General features: G+C 38.9%; 1 protein-coding gene across 1 annotated transcript in view; it reads right to left on the bottom strand.

Moving 5' to 3' along the window:
• LOC149840998 (uncharacterized) overlaps positions 1–21,145 on the bottom strand; it is a 144,957-nt gene extending 123,812 nt beyond the window's left edge. The window contains exon 1 of the mRNA XM_090004619.1: positions 21,075–21,145. The gene's annotated coding sequence lies outside the window, so the exon portion shown is untranslated. The remainder of the gene's footprint in view (positions 1–21,074) is intronic.
• Between the last annotated feature and the right edge of the window lie 765 nt (positions 21,146–21,910).

The raw sequence follows: 21,910 nt of genomic DNA, 5'->3' as shown, positions 1-21,910 counted from the left end.
TTCCAATGAGCACATTGAAGAAGTCAAACATCTCTTGAATCAGAGGTTCAAAATGAAGGACCATGGCAAACTACGATACTTTCTTGGAGTTGAAGTCGACAGTACTTCTGAAGAGATGACTCTCACTCAACATAAGTATACCATTGATGTTCTCAATAAAGCGGGTATGAAAGACTGTAAGCCCTTGAGCACTCCTAGCGTTCTTCATCAAAGGCTTAGCTCTCAAAACGGAGATCCATTTGATAATCCCACACAGTACCGTAGCATAGTGGGTATGTTACAATACCTCACTTTTACTCGCCCTGATATAGTCTACTCGGTGAATCAAGTTTCTCAGTTTATGCATGCACCATGTGAAGGACATATGGAAGCAGTTAAACGGATACTACGGTATCTAAAGGAAACGGTTGGGGATGGTCTCATATATAAGCGAAAGACAAATGGGCAAAATGCACATGAGATCACTATTTATTCTGATGCGGACTGGGCGGGAGATCCAGATGAACGCAGATCAGTATCCGACTATTGTGTATTTGTTGGGATGAATTTGGTTTCTTGGAGTAGTAAGAAACAAAAGGCTATTGCCAGATCCAGTACAGAGGCTGAATACAGGTCAATGGCAGCCGCCACTGCTGAGGCTACTTGGATTAGACATCTACTGACAGAAGTCGCAGAATCGATCTCTCGATCACTTCTTTTGTGTGACAACCAGAGTGCCATCAGTATGTCCTTTAATTCAATCCATCACAGTCGTGCCAAACATATTGAGATAGACCAGCATTTTGTGAGACAAAAGGTAGAAGAGAAAGAGATTGAGCCTGAATTTGTTCGAACTACAGATCAAGTGGCGGATATATTTACAAAATGATTGACAAAAGACAGATTTTGGATGTTAAAAGGCAAGTTGTTCATGGTTCAAGATCATGCACAACTTGAGGGAGGGTGAAAAGAAGTGTTTTCTCTAGTTACGGGTCATGGATCTCCAGATCCAGACCCGTGACATACACCTTTCATTAATGGCATTGTGTAATATATTTTATTGTAATGAGGGTATTTTAGTACCCTAATTTTGTAATAGCAGGTTAATATAAAGGAGTATACACAGTCGACCCTAACACAATAGGGTATCGGTTTTTTTCCCCAACCTCTCTCTCCCTTTCTCTATCTCTCTCTGTTTCTCAGCTCTCACGCGTGGAACGACCTGCAGGTTGTAAATCTAACAGTGCTGGGGTTGATGCTCATGGGATTTGAACCTAGACTACCCGCCTAGCGGCCTAGGCCCCATCCTATTACACCAAACCCCTTGGGGCTAAAAAAAACAGACGACGTTAGTGTCAAAATGTTGACCATGTCTAGCATGAGTTGGATAGCTTCCACAAAATGTCATGGCACATCTTGTTGTAACAGCTTGGGAAACATGCTAAGTGGAGTGTTTGTGTGACATGGCTAAGGGGATGTCCCTTAATTTGAGCCTTGACCATCAATGAGAGGATGTTTATATGCAACCACAAGTGGATTATAGTTGGAGTTTGTGGCTCCAAAAGAGAAAATTATTGGTATTCAAAACAGCTAGGTTGTTGTTAAGGGTGTTTTGAGGAACGTCCCGACATCTACATGAGGACAGAGGAAGAATTTCATTTTCGAGAACTAGCTGGATTCCTAATTAGGCTCTTGTGAAAATCAGCCCATGTTTGTGTAGAATCATGGAATTGCTGGTACAAGGCATTACTCTTTTCCTTAGCCATTTGTGAGGTTAAGATAATCATTAGGTTGATTTGGAGAGTATGACAGCAAGGGCCTTTGTGTTTTGTTGAGATAACCTTTCAGTTGTATTGCTGGATCAAACCAAATAAGATGTGTTCCACGTAGGATGCCTTCCACCAGATGATTGGCCTAAGACCTATGTGAGTAGGTGTAACGCCCCAAAATCCAGGACTTATAACTTTTAGAAGAATTTGGAAAGCCTTTGAAATCATTCATTTATCAGATAATAATTCAGCAGAAAATAGGGTTTTTGAAATAACAAGTCAATGGACCTTGGACGCATTACAACGCAAACTTTCATTTTCGAATTTCGTACAACCATTGAAAGCAAATGGTTTCAAAATGTAGTTTCAACAATTAAGAATTGTACAACAGATTTGCAATTCATTATATTTACTAAAATGAAAATGAGAACACGGTTTTAATTATTCAAGGTTTAATTAAAAGAGACTTTGAAAGATATTCTTATACCAATTTTACTAAGATGTCCTCAGGAGCGAAACGTCAGAGAAGGAGTCTCATCTTGATCTCATCACTCCATTGTGCCATCGCGGTCCAAAACAACACCTGCCCATAAAATGGTTTCATGAAAAACCAGTAGGGGTGCAAAAGACAAGAATGAACAAAGACTGCTATAAGCAAGATAATTAATAAACTAAACAGGAGAAACAGAACTCGCAGAGCTAACCATATATGTTGTCGAGTATTGCAAGCAAAACTCAAATAAAGCAAGTAGTAACAAACAAAGTGCTAAACAATCAAAGTAAGCAATTGTAGCAATCCGAGTAATTCTACAAGTACGGAGTAACTAACTCCACCAAACAGTCAAGCATAGTAAGCAGAGTAACTGAATAAGGTAAGCATTATAACAGAACTCATAATGCATGCAATTACCATTGAATTCTTCAGTCCACTGGCAAGTAACTGCATTAATCATAAGGTACAAGCCATTGCACAACAACCAGTTCATAAGCTACATGCCATAAGAAATCACTCGACAACAGTTATACATTAATCACAAGATGTAGGCAGCTTATAAGACAAGCAGTTACATTAGTTCTAGTTATAAACAGTTCGTAGATTACGAGCTGTAAGCAATCACATTCGTCATAAGAGACAAAAGCCAACATGTGTTCTATTACAACATGCACCAAGTAGTTCAACCAAGCAAATCGCATGCTAATATATTGCAACTAGCATAATGCTATTATCATAAGCATTTAACTAGTACGAGCAGCTAGTTATTAGCCAAGGACTGCGTAAGCAGTTCAACCAACAAGAGCAGCGCCACAACAGGCGTGCATAGTTCAACGAGTAGTACACTGAACTACAGGGCAAACAAGCAAGTCATGTCAGAGCACGCACATCTCAATAATATTGTGAGTAGGTTATATTTTGTTCTAGTTATTAGCTGGTCGTTGTTGGTACGCACAAGGCACAAAACGTAGAAACAACCGAGATCGATTCGGGGGCCTATTATGTTATGTATTTTATGATACCCCGAATGACTGACTGAATCCGCTCCTAAGGGGACGACCAGTGGCCAAGAGAGTAAATCCCAGAGTTACCGGAAGCGCCTAGGCAAAAGGGGAAGCGCGCTTTTTTTGGGGAAGCGTCCCCTTTTTTTGGGAAGCGCGCTTCCCCCACGCTTCCCCCACGTTTCCCCCACGCTTCCCCCTCGCTTCCCCCTCGCTTCCCCATTTTTTCCATTTTTTCGCTTCCCCCTCGCTTCCGGTTCGCTTCCTAGGTCGCTTCCGGTTCGCTTCCTAGGTCGTTCCCGAGACGGTTCGGAATTTTCTTCTAAGTGGTCCCACGCTTCCCCGCTTCCTAAATTTTTGAAAGTGCCTCGCTTCCCGCTCCCGCTTCCCGTATCGCTTCCCGCTCCCGCTTCCTCGACTGGTAACTTTGGTAAATCCCCAAAGGCGTATGAGTGGCCTATGGATGCATCCAACTGTAAGCCACCTTTTGTAGCCCATTTTCCCTAATTCTGATGACTGGGGAAGCTGAGTCAATTGCCCGAAATAGTCATTTATGGCCCGTCCATCAGAGTTTTGTACCATCCATCCTCTCTTTTGATGAATTGTTTCGAATGAGCATGACGGGGGTTTCTTAACCGATGTCTCGTTTTACATGCTCTGGTCTTTCGACCCACTCGAGCATCTTGCCTGTGAAGGCGCATAGTCACCATTATGTGAACTTTAATCAATTATGCTCATTGCATATCATGAGATTCATCAACCTCCTATGCTACTCATCGTAGTATAACTCGGCATCACTGTCAAAAAGTCATAACTACGATGGTAGACAAAGGGTTGCTCAAAGGCACCCCCAACATGAAACGAGTAAGTCCAAACAAGTTTGTAATCTCGAGAAGTCTAGAATCCCTCGTAGGGTGATATTTCCTTGAGATCCGAATGCTGATACCCAATTTCGCATCTTGTCAAGCCATAGAAAAACAAAGAGTTTTCACGATTTCTACATGGCATTTACCAAATACAAAATATTAGCACGTTATCCCTAAAAAAGTGAATTATGATATTAACCCTAAAAAAGTGAATTATAACATCTAGAAAATTTTTGTTCATTTAGTCTAAAAACTATATTTTATTAAAATATCCTTTTTTCTGCTAGGACTATATGTCGTTGATATCTATGACACAAATACACTTGTTTGATTACTCTGTTGCTATTTTCTCATTGTGTGCAGTATGTAAACAAGCATAAGATAACTAACAAATGCAAGAAAAATGAAATTACTAACTGTTGAGATTAAGAGGTTTTAAGTTAAAGTTTTCTTAGATTAGAGGTTATTTGATATTTTAATTTAATAAGGGACTTATATGTAATTTCTCCTTTTGGCCTCTCTCTATTAAACATAGAGATTAGCCCTAATAATATTTAACGAGTTCTCTTATTTTTGCAGCCGTCTCTCTCTCTCTCTCTCTCTCTCTCTCTCTCTCTCTCTCTCTCTCTCTCTCTCTCTCTCTACCTAGGTGTATGTGCCTCTCATCTACCGTCTACATGGTATCAAAGCCATTGATCTCGGGAGCGTGATCGATAGTGATTGATCTACACCAACGAAGAAAAAAAAAGGTTGGAATCAGGTGTGCACTTTTTTGTTTGTAAGATCTGATAACAGATCTGGGATCTGACCAAGGTCATGACCCAGATCTGTCATCAGATCTAAGGGACACGGTGGATGCATGTCTTTGGTTTGGTAGTCGTAACCCTTGAGCCCCTGAGTTTTGGATTTTTTTTTTTTTGCCGTGATTTCTTGCTGTTTGGGAGCAGCGGCAATCTCATTTCCTGTGTTGTTGCGTGTGATCGAGATATGACTGATTTGTTTAACCGTGCCCTGAAGAACTGAAATTCTTGTTGGTTGTCGAGCTTATATGTCTGGGAGCAGCAGCTGTCGTGATTTTTTTTGTCTCTGCGTCTGCATATTATCGTTGGTCGTGATTCCCTGGATTTTAGCTGGTTGTTTTACATCAGTTGGTTGTTTTATTTCAGAATATGGATTTCAGCAGTTGTGATTCCCTGCTATGTCGTGGGTTTTTTTTACATGCATGCTGTGAAAGAAGCATGTTAGTATCAGTTGTCTTTTTGTCGTGGAAACAGCAGGCGTGATTCCCTGTTGTGTTGGAAAATATCCCTGTTTGTGGGCTGTTGTTCATTACTGTCGTGGGATTCTGTGTTGGGTACAGTTGTCGGTTGTCGTATTGGCTGATGCGTGATGATAACAGACGCTATTCCCTGTGTCGCCTGAAGCATGTCCAGATTTTATCTCTGGTGTGGAAATCTGTGTAATCGTGGACTTGCCTGACGCGTGATTATAAAACTTGTTGTTCAAGTGAGTGAATCTGATTTTTTTTTTGCAGCCGAAATAGTATTAAATCTTCAGTATGGCTGAAACTTCGAAATGTGATTCCAAAATTGAAAATGTTGGGGAGTATAAGGCTTTTGCCAATCCCTTCTCGTACTGCTCTTCTGTAAGGTTGAATGAAACTAACTATGCCAGGCGGTCCAGAACTTTTATGATGTCGGTATCTGGACATCGTAGAAAACATATTTTGTTGGAAGACGAACCCACTGAAAAAGTGGGAAAATATGTTACTTGGGATGAAGATAATGACATAGTTATGTCATGGATCATGAATAGCGTCGAACCCCATATTACAGATGGTTTAATTTACTATAATACAGCCAAACAGATATGGGACAATCTTCGAGATGCGTACTCACAAGAGACTAATGTGAGTCGTATCCTGTAAGTCGAACAGGAGATATATAATTTACAGCAGGGAGATCAAAGCTTGGCCCAGTACTATGCCTCCGTCAAAGCTGCGTTTGAAAGACTCAATGCTCACAGGCCTCTTTGTTGCTCGAAGCAAAAGGATCATCAAGAACAGACTATGGTTGCTCGGTTTCTTACAGGTCTATCTTCAGAATTCTTTGTTGCAAAAGTCCAAATGTTGACTGGATCAGATGTACCTACTCTTGCTGATGCATACAATCGTCTGATTAGACTTGCGATCTCTCTTCCACAATCTCAGCATGTGACTCAATCATCTGTTCTAGTTGTCTCATCTGGTTATGGGCGTGGAAATATTCAGAATATCAGAGGACGAGGTCGTGGACGAGATATGGGAGGCAGAGGAAAGCTTCAATGTACATTCTGTGAAAAATCTGGACATTTAGAAGATCGTTGTTGGGATAAACATGGTCGGCCAACCACTTCTTCATCAAAGCCATATGCTCATAAAGCTAATGTTACTACACTAGAGGCAACAAATGTACATGATAATATCTCTGCAAGTGACAGTATCACCCTCAGTCGAGCTAAATATGATGAGCTGATAGCTCTTCGCCCCTTGAGTTCTGCCCCTCCTGTAGCCGGTGTTGCCTACTCAACAGGGAATCATCTTCATCCAAATGACAGTAAGTGGATTATTGACTCTGGTGCATCCAGACACTTGTGTGAAAATTCGCTTGTTTTTTCAAATCTAAAGGATATTACTGTTCATAGAGGAGTCTCATTAGCCGATGGGAGTTCCTCACCGGTTGTTGGTCAGGAAAACATTTCTATATCCTCCTCCTTACAGTTGAAAAATGTTCTTCATGCTCCCACCCTTCCTCAAAGTTTACTCTTTGTTAGCTGCCTTACAAAAGAATTAAATTGTAGAGTGATATTTGATACGATCGGTTGTCATTTTCAGGATTTGCTGACGGGGAAGAAGATTGGTAGAGGCTATGAAGAAAATGGAGTCTATTACCTACATTATCCAGTGGGTATTGTTCATGCTACAGTGGAACACGCATCCAATCCTGTTTAGTGGCATCGACGTCTTGGTCATCCTTCATTGTCAAAGCTTCGTTCGGTCTTTCCTCAAATTCCTTCCACTACATCATTTCAATGTGAAGCATGCCAGTTGGGCAAGCATCATCGAAGTTCGTTCCCTTCGAGTCAGAGTCAGTTTAGTCATAAAGTCTTTGAACTTCTTTATGCAGATGTATGGGGTCCTAGTAAGATTCCTACTGGGACTCAGTGTCAATATTATCTTGTTATTGTTGATGACTTCTCTAAGTTGTCATGGGTGTTTTTAATAAAAGAACGATCTGAAGTTCCAAGTATTATCAAATCCTTAATTCTTGAAATAAAAACTCAATTTGAATCTATTGTCAAGATTGTTCGCACTGATAATGCTCTTGAGTTTAAATCAAAAGTTTTGTTACAATTTTACCAAGATCATGGCATTCAACCCCAAACTTCTTGTGCCTATTCATCTCAACAAAATGGGGTGGCTGAGCGAAAACATCGGCACCTGCTTAATGTTGTCAGGACCATTATGATTCAATCCAATGTTCCTGCGTTATATTGGGGTGATGCGATTACCATTGCTTGTTATCTGATCAACCGCATGTCTTCATCTTCTGTGGGTGATCAAATTCAATTACATATCCTAAAACCTAATGCCCCACTCTTCTCTTTCTCACCCAAAATATTTGGATGTGTTTGTTTTGTACACAAACTTGGTCCTGACCATGATAAATTATCTGCTCAAGCTACAAAATGCATATTTATAGGTTATCCAAAAAATCAAAAGGGATATTGATGTTATGATCTTATTTCTCGCCGAGAGTATGTCAGTGCGGATGTATCTTTCTTGGAATCCACTCCATATTTCTCTAGTACCGGTTCCCCGCTGCAGGTTGGTCCAGCTGACTCTTTTCCCTTACCTATACCTCCTTTTCCTTTGGAATTTGTGCCCTTGGTACCGAACCAAGCTTCATCCTCTTCACGATTTAATAATCCTCCATTGGTATATGTACGCAGAGCTCCACCTCTGCCCGTGCCTCCATCTAGTGGTGGAGCCACGGGTGGGCATGGGTGGGCGGTCGCCCACCCTAGATTTCGAAACCAAGTCGACTCGCGACTCGGGAAACCGAGTCGACTCGGGACTCGCGAAACCGAGTCGACTCGGGACCCGGGCTCTCGATGAGTCTAGAGCCTGCCGAAAGGGGGCGAGGGGTAAAACCCTCGCCACTTTTTCTCTTTCCTATGTGCTCTGCCCTTCCGTTCCGGCGTTCCGTCACCGGCAACCCCATTCGCCGGCTCTCCTCCCCTGTCCTCTGCAGCCACCAGCGACTGTCGTCGGCTTCCCTTCGGTGAACCCGCGGTGCCCCCCAAGCTCCGACGACGCGAGGCACGGGTGTAGCAGTCGGACCTTCCTCCTCGTTCGCCGACGACCATCGCTAGCCGGCATAGCCGCCGACCGTCGCACTGTCGCAGGTAACCTCCCCTCTCTCTTGTTTTTCTAGTCGATCGGCAGACACGATAACCCTGCTTTTGAAAACACGATAACCCTAAACCCTGTTTGCCGAAAATTTTCAATTGAGTAGTAACACCAAGGTTAGATGTTATTTTTGGTTTGATTTTTCATTTTGGAAACCTTAGAACTACGATTACCCTTCTTTCCCTCTCAAAATCTCAACTCAATCTGAGGCTCAGCCCCTCTCTCCTGTCATGCGGTCCATCCCCCTTTGACCATCGTGCTCCCCCACCATTTTCCAGCGTTGGTGACAGACTCAGTCTTCTTGTTCTTTTGACATCACACAGCCATCTTCAGCCAGTCTTAGGTGGTATGTTTGGGCGTGTATAAGCAACCAGATCATATGGGATGCTCTCTGCAAGATGACTTTCTTTTAATTTCTTTCTAGTGGTCCTCTTTCTGTTCCAGGATGCCTCCTTGGCATCTATACTCTTCTGCCTTCATCTGTTTTACTTTTTCTTTTGCCAGTTTTTTTGTTTATCTCGCTTTTTGTGAATTTTCAATCTTGCAGCTAATTAAGTGCTTAATTTTCATGAAGTCTTATCTTTCCCTCAATCTCCAACGAGTAGATTATGTTATACTTTATGTTTCTGTGAAAATGCAGGTAAATGCTACTGCAGAAGTGATATATGACCTTGTTGATCCCACTGCAAACCTAATCTTTGGTGCGGTTATAGACCAATCACTCGGTATACAAGTAAGTTGGTGAATAACTATTTGTTGTTTTACCCCTTTCTTTCTGGAATTTCTGTTGCTGCTTCCAATGTAGAGAAATGCTTAGAAGTTAGAATCTAATAGTATTAATGATGAATGAGTCATGCATTCTCAAATGAGTGCTATAGTTCTTCTAAAGACCAACAATTCTATCTGGATTTGTGTCAATACTCAATAGACATTCTTTCATTGTTCCTAATCAAAATTAGTTGCTCTCTTGTTTTTTTAATAATCATGTCCTGTTTTAGTTGGTTTGAATGCCTTTTCAAAGTTCAGATTCTTTAATCAATCCTATCACTAGGTTATTGGCGACGGATTTGTAAAGGCATCTTACCCATGTATGTTGATGTGCCTGAGTTTGACTGGTAACTTAGTAATTTCTTAGTAGTAAATCATACATAGGTGTTTGAGATTGATATAATTTCTTCCAGGATACTCGTCATGACTTAGGGCACGTTTGATAGTGAGGGGAAACTTCTCTGCCAGAGAAGTTTCCCCGCTTTTCGGGTGGGACCCACAGGGGGCTTTGCCCTCTGTCCCTCGATTATCGGTTGGGGCTTTGCTTCCGATTGCCAACAGGAGGCTTCGCCCCCTGCCTTGTTCTTGTTCTTGTTGTCATTTCATTTTACTCGATCATTTTTTGCACTGAGATTTGGCTTATATAACATTGTCATATTTTTTTTTCGTTGCGTAGGAATGGATAAGTTCATAACGAAAGGGTCAATCTTTGATAAATCTTATGCAACTCGAGATGGAGAACCAAGTCAGAAAATATGCAAAACAGAAAATGATGAATCAGAGTTACCTGCAGACCCTGCACTTCGTCCTTTTATTTCTAGTTATCATCCTAATATCCAAGATAATGTTCGTAGAGCATATATGATCCGAGGTCCTTGTCAACCTCGAGATTGTATGTTTCAACTAAACCATCAAAAATGAAGGTTCATTCCAGCTTGGTATGATGAGTATAAGAATTGGTTGGAGTATAGTACAAGTAAGCATAAAGCATATTGTTTGCAGTGTTATCTTTTCAGGCCAAAAAGCACAGAGAAGATTAGTTTAGAGGCATTCGTATCTGAAGGATTTGATAACTGGAAAGACAAGAAGAGGTTTGATAAACATGTTGGAAGCTCTGGCAGTTTTCACAATTCAGCACGAATGAAGTGTCAAAATTTGATGCAACAAAAACAACATATTGATTCTATACTTTATCAACAAAGTGTTCGACAGAAAGATGAATATAGACTTCGCCTTTGGGCAACTGTTAGTGCAATCAGATATTTGTTAAGTCAAGGATCGGCATTTCGAGGGCATGATGAAGCTGAAGAATCTCTTAATAGAGGAAATTTTATTGAGTTGTTGAAGATATTTGCAAAGATCAATGATGACATAAATAAAGTTGTATTGAAAAGTGCTCCAGAAAATAACAAATTGATATCTCCTGATATACAAAAGGATATTGTCAAGGCTGCTTCTATACAAACCACAAATGCTATTATCATGGAACTTGGAGATACTTTTTTTTCTATTTTACTTGATGATTCTCGTGATGTATCAACTGAAGAACAAATGGCTATTGTTTTACGGTTTGTTAATGAAAAAGGTCGAGTGGTTGAGAGATTTCTTACACTTGTGCATGTTCTTGAAACAAGTTCTCTGTCACTCAAACAAGCAGTTGAAGAAGCATTCTGTAAGAATAAATTAAGCATATCAAGTTTGCGTGGACAGGGTTATGATGGAGCAAGTAATATGAGAGGGGAGTTTAATGGATTGAAAAGTCTTATATTACAAGAAAATGCATCTGAATATTATATTCATTGTTTCGCACATCAACTTCAATTGGCATTAGTTGGTGTTGCTAAAAAAAATTCATTGCTTGATGTGTTTTTCAATATATTAGGCAGGTTGTCAACTTTTTTCTCCACTTCATGCAAGAGATCTGAGCTTATTCGAGAAGCAGAATTTATGCGAATTGCTGAAACACTTGCATTGGGTGAACTTGAAAAAGGACGAGGATTAAATCAAGAAATAAGTTCCAAACGACCTGGTGATACTCGGTGGGGTTCTCATTACGATGCTTTGGTTAATTTACTCAGTATGTATTCTTCTGTTATTCAAGTGTTAGATTTCATTGCAGAAGATACATATTCAGGAAAAAGTTCAGATGCAATTATTTTATATCATCAGTTGCAAGATTTTGAATTTGTGTTTTGCTTACATTTGATGTGTAAAGTTTTGAGAATAACTGATGATCTTTCACAAGCACTTCAGCGAAAAGATCAAGACATTGTGAATGCTATGAGTTTAGTCACTATATCAAAACAGTGCCTTCAAGGTCTCAGAGACAATGGATGGGACTCTCTCATAAACAAAGTGTTCATATTTTGTAAGAGATTTTATATTCTGATTCCTGATCTAGGGGACTCATATACACCTCAAGGACGACCAAGACGTAAGGTTAAAAAGATCACCACATTGCATAATTATCGTATTGATGTGTTTTATGTTATTATTGATTTGCAACTTCAAGAGTTGAATGATCGTTTCACTGAAACAAATACAGAGCTCCTCCTTTCAATGGCATGCTTGAGTCCAAAGAATTCTTTTTCTGCTTTTGATAAAGATAAGTTGATTCGTCTTGCTGAGCTTTACCCTAAGGACTTTTCTAACGTAAACATAATTAGACTGAAAAATCAATTGGATATATATATTGCAGACATGCGAAACAATGATCAGTTTTCAAATTTAAAATCTTTAGCAGAGCTAGCAGAGATGATAGTAGCAACTCAAAAGCACATTGTATTTTCTCATGTGTATCTATTGATTAAGTTGGCATTAACTTTGCCAGTTGCAACAGCAAGTGTTGAAAGAGCATTTTCAGCTATGAACAATATCAAAAGTCGTCTACGTAATAGAATGGGAGATGAATGGATCAATGATGCTTTGGTTACTTACATAGAGAAGGAGACATTTGATACCATCAGTGATGATGCAATTATGAATTGCTTTCAAAATATGAAAAATAGAAGATGTCAATTGTAAAATTTTCATGAATTTAGTTGTTTGTATTTCTTAAGTGAACAATTTTTATTTTAGTTTAAAAGTACAATTTAAGGTTTTATCTTATTATGTTCATAAATTTAGTTGTTTGTGTTTGTAACAATTGTTATTTTAATTCAAAGGCTTATTTAAGTTTTATCTCTCCACGAATGACTGTTCCTCCAGCGAAAATTTTTTGGGTCCGCCACTGGTCCGAATAAATGGATCGTCCTTCAAGACCATAGCATTGTCCCCGAGACCCGAAGTCTGCCCACCCAAGGAAAAACTTCTGGCTCTGCCACTGCCTCCATCATCTTCTTCTCCTGAGGTAAGTATTACTGACAATAGTGATCTTCATGATGATGATAACAGGCCTATTGCTCTACGCAAGGGGACACGACAATGTACCTTATATCCCATATCTCATTTTGTCTCCGATGTCAGAATTGGAAATCAGATGAAAAAATTTATTTCAGCCTTATCTGTTGAAACGATTCCTCTGAACTATCAACAAGCAGAGCTAGATAACCGTTGGAAGCTGGCTATGCAATAAGAAATGGATGATTTATGTTAAATTATGTATATATAAATATATATATATACATATACTTATATATATATATACATTCGTATATATATAAGTATATATACGTATATATATATATACATAATATAGCTTTTTCCTGTTTTGTATAAACCAAAAACTCGATAGGGGTGTTTTGGTAATTTCACCTGTACCTTTTTTTTTTACCTTTTTTCTTTTTTCTTTCTTTTTCCCCTTTTTCTTTTTGCTTTTTTCTTTTTCAGTTTTTTACTTTTAGGACCATAAGGGGCCCCACCTATCTAGTCGTTGGGGCCCCAACGGTCATATTTATGACCGTTGGGGCTCCCAACGACTAGAAGGGAGCCCCCTTTATGGTCCTCCTTTATGCTTTCCTCCTCTATAAAAAGAGGAGGCTCCCCCTTGTAAATGTATGGGTTTTTCACCCTTCTCTTTCTTTCTTCAATAATATCCAACTTATGACTTTAAGTCATTTTCACTTTTGAGAGTTTTGTGTGTGCACTTTTAGTGCTTGTGTTCTTGACTCTTGTGGTCACTCTTTAAGAGTGCATTTTGCTCTATTGGTGCTTCCGCCTCTTTTCATTACATGGTATCAAAGCTCGGTTGGTGATTGGGCTTCTCTTTTGCTATCTTGGAACGCATGCCTCTCAAAGTTTTGAAGAAAGGAAGTATATTTGGTGCCGATGGAACGTGACTCTAAAGTGGAGCTTTCTTTTAAGCTAAATGGGTTCAACTATCTCATGTATGCCTCCGCTATGGAAAATCATCTAAGAGGTAAGAAACTTTGGGGTTTTGTTATGGGAACTACTCCTGAACCCTCTTTTGTTCTCACTAAAAATCGAAAATGAGATTGAAAAAGCTTTAGATGGTGATGAGCGCATCAAAGCTATCAATGACCATCAATCCAAAGTTGAGGATTGGGAAAGTAACCATGCCAAAATTTTGGCATGGTTTATGAACAATGTTGACCTTAAAAATTGTGCTAATATTGCCAAATTTAGAAGGGCCAATGAGGCTTGGTTTTTCCTTAAGGGTATGTATACCCAAAAGGATCTTGCTCGACAATTTTTTTGTCAAGAAAAAATTCGTTCCACCAAACAAATGGATATGAGTGTCCGAGACTATTTTAGCTCTCTAACCCCTCTTTGGGATGAACTTGCCCTTCTTAAGCCTAAATGGGTAGCTCCACAAGATATTGAGTTAAGAAGAACAAATTGAAAAGGAGCACTTTTTTCAATTTCTTCATGGACTTCGCCCGGAATTTGAACAAGTTAGGGCATCTCCTCTCCATAGAAGCAAAGCCCTACCTATTGAAGATGCCCTTGCCGAGATATGTCAAGAAGAAACTCGACTTGGCTCTGTTACTAGGCCCGGATCGAATGTTAAAGCATATAGACCTCCCCATTTTAACAAAAATAGTAATGGGCCTAGAAAGGGAATAATATGCCATTATTGTAATGAACTGGGACACATTAGACCGGTTTGTCCAAAACTTAAAGGAAAGGTGGCCGCGGTTGGAGAAAATTCTCCAAAGAAGGAAGAAAGTACCAAAGAGGGAGATATCAAAGAAACTCTAAATCACATCTCCGAAGTTCTCCAACATCTTCTCAAGACTTCTCCTTCAACATCCGGAGCCGTCATCGCCTACTCTTCATCACCTCCAGGTATGTGGATACTAGACTCCGGTGCTTCTTTTCATATGACATCTCATAAAAACTCTCTTTCAAATGTTTTTTCCGAACCCATGTCCTCCTATGTTTCAACGGCCGATGGAACATCATTGAAAATTGAAAGTATTGGAACACTTGACTTCAAAAATTCTCAAAACATTTTTGTTCCTAAAGTAAGAATCGTTCCAAAAATTAATTTAAATCTTTTTTCCGTTTCTCAAATCACCGATCATGGATGTCAAGTCTCTTTCTCACCTAAAGATTGCACCGTGCAGGATCTCCAGTCAGGGAAGCTGATTGGGCAAGGCCATAGAAGGGGTGATATCTATTTTATGGACTTTTTGACGCTTCCATCTAAGTCATCTTGCAATCTTGTAAAAGACAAAAGTATTGGAATTTGGCATGAGAGACTTGGTCATCCAAATTTTGTAAAAATGTCTCTTTTTCCGTTTTTGAACAATACTTGTAAAGACAATCACATGACTTGTAAAGATTGCATTTTTGGGAAATCTAAAGCTACTCCATTTCCTCAAAGAAGTTACTTTACCACTCGGCCATTTGAGCTTGTTCATTCCGATGTGTGGGGACCCTCCCCTATTTTGTCTAAAGGAGGTTTTTCATATTATGTGGTCTTTATTGATGACTTCACTCGATTTACGTGGATATACATCCTAAGTCGCAAATCCGAAGTCTTCTCCTTCTTTAAAGAATTTCATGCAATGGTTAAAAATCAATTTTTGGGAAATCTATCTATTCTTAGATCCGATTCGGGAGGTGAATATATGTCTAATGATTTTCAAAGCTATTTAAAAGAAAATGGAATTTGTCATCAACGTTCTTGTCCTAACACTCCGCAAAAAAATGGTCTTGCGGAAAGAAAGCATAGGCACATAATAGAAACTACAAGAACGTTATTGATTTCAAAAAATATCCCAAAATCCTTTTGGGCCGAAGCGGTTCTAACCTCAACATATCTCATCAATAGAACCCCTTCATCCTCTTTGAAAAATCTTTCTCCATTTGAAAAACTTTACAATATGTCTCCCGATTATAAAAGATTAAGAATTTTTGGATGTAAATGCTTTGTTCTAACTCGCAAAAATGATAAACTTTCTCCTAGGGCTATTGAATGTATTTTCCTAGGATATGGCGAAAAACAAAAAGGATATCGATGTTTTGACATGCTTAAGAACAAACTTTATATCTCAAAAGATGTCACATTCCTCGAAGAAGAAAATGGTTTTTCGCACCAACCAAATGAAAATATTGACTATTCCTTCTTATTTGACTTGTTACCTCAAGAAAACATCATATATGATCATGTTGATCCTAGTGAACCTCTTAATGAAGATCTTTTTGAACATCCAAATAATGATCAAAACTTAGAAGAAAATGTTTCAAGACAAATACAAGTCTACTCTAGAAGGAAAGAAAGAAATCCCCCTTGTGCCCTTGAAAAATTCTTTCAAAGTGAGTCGATCGAAGAGACCTCTCAAAGAAGATCAAATCGTATTCCCAAGATACCAAATAGATTTGCTTCTTATGACTCTTTTTCTCCTAACTTTCGAGCATGCCTACTTGCTCTTCACTCCTTTCATGAACCATCTCATTACAATGATGCTAAACAATATGCTCATTGGAATGAAACTATGGAACTTGAACTTAATCCCCTTAAAAAGGCGCAAACTTGGGAAATCATTGATTCTCCCAATAGCAAGAAACTCATTGGATGTAGATGGGTTTTTAAGGTAAAAACTAAGAGTGATGGTTCATTAAAAAGATATAAGGCTAGGTTGGTAGCCAAAGGATATGCCCAAGAGTATGGGGTAGATTATGATGAAACTTTTGCCCCAGTTGCTCGAATGACTAGTGTTTGAGCCCTTATTGCTATAGCCTCTGTTAAAAAATGGCCAATCTTTCAACTTGATGTCAAAAATGCATTTTTGAATGGTAATTTAAATGAAGAAGTTTATATGGAACCGCCTCCAGGTATGAATTTAGATGGAAAAATTTTGAAATTAAAAAAGGCCTTATATGGACTTAAGCAAGCTCCTAAAGCTTGGTATGACAGGTTTAGTAATGTATTAATCAATTTAGGTTTTTCTTCTTGCTATACTGACACTGCTCTTTTTGTTAAAAGGACAGGTGACTCCATTATTATGCTTCTGCTGTATGTTGATGATATGATCATCACTGGGAATGACAAAAAGGGAGTAAATGATGTTAAGTCTATATTAAAAGATACTTTTGATATGTCTGATATTGGTTATTTGAGATATTTTTTAGGAATTGAAGTGACTTATTCTGCGCGTAGATACATCTTATCTCAAATGAAATTAGCTGCAGAAATTTGTACCAAATCAGGAATATTCGATGAAAAGAAAGTTGAGACTCCTGAAGTTATCATTTCGAAACTAAGACTTGAAGATGGTGATCTCCTTGAAGATCCAACCCCCTACCGTCAATTAATCGGATCCCTCACCTATCTATCCATCACACGTCCAGACATAGCTCATGTGGTTCATGCAGCGAGCCAGTTTCAGCATGCACCTACTTCGGTTCATATGGCGGCCGTAATGAGAATTGTGCGATATATCAAAAATACCATCTCCAAGGGACTCTTCTTATCCTCTTTCTCATCTCTTGAATTGACTGCTTTTACTGATGCTGACTGGGGAAGAAATCTCAATGATTGTATCTCAATTACGGGTCTTTGCATTTTTTTAGGTGAATCTCTCATCTCGTGGAGATGCAAGAAGGAGCAGAAGGTCTCATTATCATCTACTGAAGCTGGATATCGGGCTATGGCGATGACAACCATGAAAATTGTGTGGCTCAGAAGTCTCCTTGGTGACATGGGTGTTCTCATTTCCACTCCCACCAAGCTCTGTTGTGATAACAAAAGTGCGATATACATTCCAGCAATCACACCTTTCATGAGCGGACCAAGCATATCGAAATGGATTGCCATTATGTTCGAGACGAATATCTCAAAGGAACCATCACATTGCCATATGTCACTTCAGAGTATCAACTGGCTGACTTCTTCACCAAGGCGCTCCCAACTCCACGATTCATGTTTCTTCTTGGCAAACTTCCGGTCTTCTCCCCGTAAAGTTTGAGGGGGCATATATATACATAATTTAACATGCCCCCTCAAACTTTACGGGGAGAAGACCGGAAGTTTGCCAAGAAGAAACATGAATCGTGGAGTTGGGAGCGCCTTGGTGAAGAAGTCAGCCAGTTGACTTTAAGTCCCCCCTTGTAAATGTATGGGTTTTTCACCCTTCTCTTTCTTTCTTCAATAATATCCAACTTATGACTTTAAGTCATTTTCACTTTTGAGAGTTTTGTGTGTGCACTTTTAGTGCTTGTGTTCTTGACTCTTGTGGTCACTCTTTAAGAGTGCCTTTTGCTCTATTGATGCTTCCGCCTCTTTTCATTACAGCTTTAGTGTCTCAGCATACATGGGATTTAGTTGATTCACCAGTAGATGCTAACATTGTTGGATGCAAATGGGTATATACAATAAAGTACAAATCAGATGAATCTATTGAAAGGTACAAGGCCAGATTAGTAGCAAAAGGATATACTCAGACATATGGTATTGATTTCTTTGAAACATTTTCTCCTGTTGCACGGATGGGCACCATTCATCTTGTTCTCTCGGTAGTTGTTCATCATGGTTGGAGCTTATGTCAATTAGATGTGAAAAATGTGTTTCTATATGGGGATCTATCTGAGACAGTTTAATGCAACAACCTCCAGGTTTCGAGGTTGAGGGGGAGTGTCAGAAGGTGTGTAGATTGAAAAAGGCGATTTATGGCTTGAAACAAAGTCTTCGTGCATGGTTTCAAAAGTTGTTTGAAGTGATGTCACGCTTTGGCTTCAACAGGTCAGCGGCAGATCATACACTATTTATCAAGAAAACTAACTCAGGCATAGTTGTTATGGTGGTATATGTGGATGACATCATTCTTACAGGAGACGATGTGAAAAATATTGAAGCTACAAAGGCTCATCTTCAAAAACACTTTGTTACAAAAGACCTTGGTTCACTAAGATATTTTCTGGGTATAGAAGTTGCCAAGAACCGTGAAGGGATGGTTTTGTCTCAGCGGAAGTATGTTCTTGACTTATTAAAGGAAACGGGAATGTTGGGAGCTAAACCAACAAATATTCCCATGGACCATAAAGTTCAGTTGTTTGAAGAAGGGTCAAAACCGGTTGATAGCAAAAGCTATCGCTCACTAGTAGGGAAGCTACTGTATGTAATTGTTACCAGGCCGAATATTGCTTTAGCAGTAAGCAAAGTTAGCCAGTTTATGGACAAACCAACTGAGGTACACTGGAATGCAGCTATAATGATTCTCAGGTATTTAAAATCTTCTCCTGGAAAAGGGTTATTGTTCAGAAAAGGTGGAACTCTGGAGATAGTGGTTTATTCTGATGCTGACTATGCAGGATCTATAGTGGATAGAAAATCTACCACAGGATTCTGTGTGTTTCTGGGAGACAACCTGATTTCATGGAGAAATAAGAAGCAAAATGTGGTTTCTAGATAGAGTGCAGAATCAAAATATAGGGCTATGGCCCAAACAGCTGCTGAATTGATGTGGGTTCGTACTGTTCTTCATGACCTTCAGGTGAAGGTTTCCTCTCCTATGACCATGATGTGTGATAACAAGGCTGCCACATATATAGCGAACAATCTTGTCTTTCACGAGAGAACAAAGTACATTGAGGTTGATTGCCACTATGTAAGAGATATGGTTCAAGCTGGTTATATCTCTACCAAATATCTAAATTCGGAAGACCAAGTTGCAGATATGTTTACAAAGCCTCTTGCTAGACCAAATTTCTCAAAATGTTGTGACAAGCTGAGCATGATTGATATCTATGCTCCAGCTTGAGGGGGAGTGTTGAGATTAAGAGGTTTTAAGTTTAAGTTTTCTTAGATTAGAGGTTATTTGATATTTTAATTTAATAAGGGAATTATATGTAATTTCTCCTTTTGGCCTCTCTCTATTTAACATAGAGATTAGCCCTAATAACATTTAACGAGTTCTCTTATTTTTGCAGCCGTCTCTCTCTCTCTCTCTCTCTCTCTCTCTCTCTCTCTCTCTCTCTCTCTCTCTCTCTCCCTAGGTGTCTGCGCCTCTCATCTACCGTCTACACTAACTAATGGATTTGAATGGAAAAACCATGAGGTCATGTACTGTAAAAACCAAAGAAGCATAGAGCTCATTTTATCTTGGAAAGAACTCACATTTTAGACAAGTAAATATACTAAAATAAATAATCTCAATATTCAATAGTCAACACCATGAAATTGGCGGCATCAAAACAGATTGGTTTTTGCCCAAACTATTGCCAAATAATACACTGAAATGGAATAGAGAGCAGAGCCATTTAATCAACCATTTGGTGTCCTATTGCAAGATGACATGAACTGTAAAAGCAGGCATAAACTACCATTATCTGAATGGCCAGCTAGCTGAAACAACAAAAGTTACAAGACTAAATAAACAATATCAAAAAGTAGGTAACATGAATAAGCCCTCAAAACATATTAGGGTAAGTTGAACTTCAAATTCCTGGATCTCAAATAAAAATTCAGGAAAATCCAATAAATCTGATTATCTTTTTCTAGGTCTCCAGACGTAAACTCACGAAGATACCCAAGATAGTACATGCATTATGCAACCATTGCTTTTCCTATTCAAATGCAAGAAGAATCACTTATCTTAAACTAACCTTAATAAGCAAAATTTCCTAGAAAAATAAAACTATGATTCGGTACAAAGAAATGAGCAAACAAAGGAAAATACCCATACTCAAATCAAAATGATCGGTCTACCAACATTTACTATCAGATCAAAAGGTTAAATTAAAAAAAAACAGTGTACAGTGGAATTTCAAGCGGTGTGTGTGTGTCCAATACGCACTCCAACCTCTTCAATGAATTTGTTAAAATCCAGACAAAAAAAAAGAAAAATAAACTTAGCAAATCGAAATCCCTACCAACCCAAGCTACCTCTGTTTTTTCCACAAATCCTATATCAAAATCATCCGAATAAGCTGTGCAGAAGATCAAACGAACAGAATCATCAAGTTATCACAACCAATTAAAAAATATGTACTAAGATCGCATTTATAGTGGGTTAAACAAAAAGGATCACATATCCAGTGAGTTAAACAAAAAGGAGGACGATCTAAATTGCACGAATAATCAACTTACATAAAAAAAATCACAAAAACAGAAAATAAAAGAACGAAAACAAAAGGAGAAGATCACGATCTCAAATCTGTATATAAACTAATCGATGGAGACAGAGAGAGAGTTCTCCCATCAGGAAACATCGATTAAACAAAAATAGGGTTTCCAGCCCTCAAATCGCTCAGAGCACAGAAAGAGGATAGGCAAAAGTAAGAAGAACGTAAAATGATGAAAATGTGGGCCGAAGCAGAAGAATCGAAATCGAGAGAGAGTACCTTTGCTGATTCTCGATGAGAGAGAGAGGGTTCACTTGATTTCCCCCAACTTTTCCGTTGTTTTCTTATTCGCTTCCTACAGGATCGTAAATATAACGGTTTTGGGCTGGATATTAGATCTACCCAAACCTGTTTAATCGGGCTTGGCTTGGTAAGAATTTGAATCATTTCAATAAGATTGAAAACAAGGAAAACCTATCGAATTCTGATCCGAACTCGGATGAATTAATGTGACGCACAATGTTGCTTGAGACGAACCCGAGTACGCAGTGCACATCGGATCGGAGAAGTCCGACTGTTAGTAAGTATCCGAACTCGAATCCACCCGGCTTCCCCTTCAGTTACCACGCTCTCATCCACAACCGCACTTGCTCGAGCGATAATCGAACCTGATAACTTGGAAACGGCAGAAGACTGGCAAAATGGTAATATGGCCACAAGCCTGCCACCTTAATCTATTAAAAGTAGGGGCGTTAACGGGTCGGGTTTGGCTCGGACTCAGGTAAAACCATAATTAGAAACCTTTGTTGAAACTAAACATGTTTTCAGGAATAAAGAAAATTATTTAAGAACTTTAGAGTATCGTAATAACACATGTATTCTCCAAAATTAAGCTTTGTTTGATATTAAGATAAAGAAAATATCTTTCATGAATAATGTAGTGTTACTAAGCTTAAGTTTTGATCTTGAAATGCAAGGCGTGACAAAAGAATACAAACATTCTACAAATAAATAGCCAATTAATTAGTTTAATTTTACAAAAAAACTATGAAGGACATTATAAATGTTTTATAAATATTTAAAATATTACAAGCCACTCAAAACAAGGAGAAACA

This window comes from Nuphar pumila, chromosome 4, assembly GCF_984573655.1.
Source record: "Nuphar pumila chromosome 4, dmNupPumi1.hap1.1, whole genome shotgun sequence".
Classification (NCBI taxonomy): Eukaryota; Viridiplantae; Streptophyta; class Magnoliopsida; order Nymphaeales; family Nymphaeaceae; genus Nuphar; species Nuphar pumila.
The sequence above is the reverse complement of the archived record's forward strand: the minus strand, read 5'-3'. Positions and strand labels throughout refer to the sequence as shown.